Source organism: Suncus etruscus, chromosome 3 (genome assembly GCF_024139225.1).
Source record: "Suncus etruscus isolate mSunEtr1 chromosome 3, mSunEtr1.pri.cur, whole genome shotgun sequence".
NCBI classification, from domain to species: Eukaryota; Metazoa; Chordata; class Mammalia; order Eulipotyphla; family Soricidae; genus Suncus; species Suncus etruscus.
This window is the reverse complement of record NC_064850.1, coordinates 141,137,842-141,138,455: the sequence shown is the minus strand read 5'-3', so window position 1 is coordinate 141,138,455 and position 614 is coordinate 141,137,842. Positions and strand designations below refer to the sequence as shown.

The 614-nt window shown below is 38.9% G+C and overlaps 1 protein-coding gene across 1 annotated transcript in view; it reads right to left on the bottom strand.

The window, feature by feature from the left end:
* Positions 1-614, bottom strand: part of OSBPL1A (oxysterol binding protein like 1A) — a 455,856-nt gene that overhangs the window by 363,266 nt on the left and 91,976 nt on the right. The gene's annotated exons all lie outside the window — the stretch shown is intronic.

Sequence of the window (614 nt, the reverse complement as noted above, 5' to 3'; positions counted from 1 at the left end):
TCTGCTATGAAGTTACAGTGAATCTGAGCAGCAGCTGCTGATCTAAGAGCATGCGGGATAGGCTGACTTGTTTCCATAGTGACGAACAAAGAAACTACTGATTCCCACTCAGATCTGTGCAGGAACGATCTTATGTGAATGGCTTTTGGACAGATTATTCAAATATAGGAAACAATAACATGCACTGCATGGGGTCGAAGCGGTAAGGTGTTTTCCTTGCATGCAGCCAACCTGGGACGGACCTGGCTTAGATCCCTGGCATCCCATATGGTCCCCTGAGCCTGCCAGGTGTGATTTCTAAGAGCACAGACAAGTGTAACCCTTGAACGATGCCGGGTGTGTCCCCCAAAAAAACATGAACTGTAAATGGATTTTACCCAAACTGTAAATGACTCTAGTTTGTTTCTCAAATACATTTACAAGATTTGCCTGCTCAGAAGTTACTTATAAAATGGTATAGAGAATTTAGAATTTTTCCTAGTTTCTTTATGGCATAAACAGTGTTTTACTATTCAAAGATATAGATTATAAAAACGATTTAAATTCTGTCATTCCAATCATATATGTTCTCTGGATATTTTGAAATACAAAACTTTCTACTTTTTGTTGTTGTT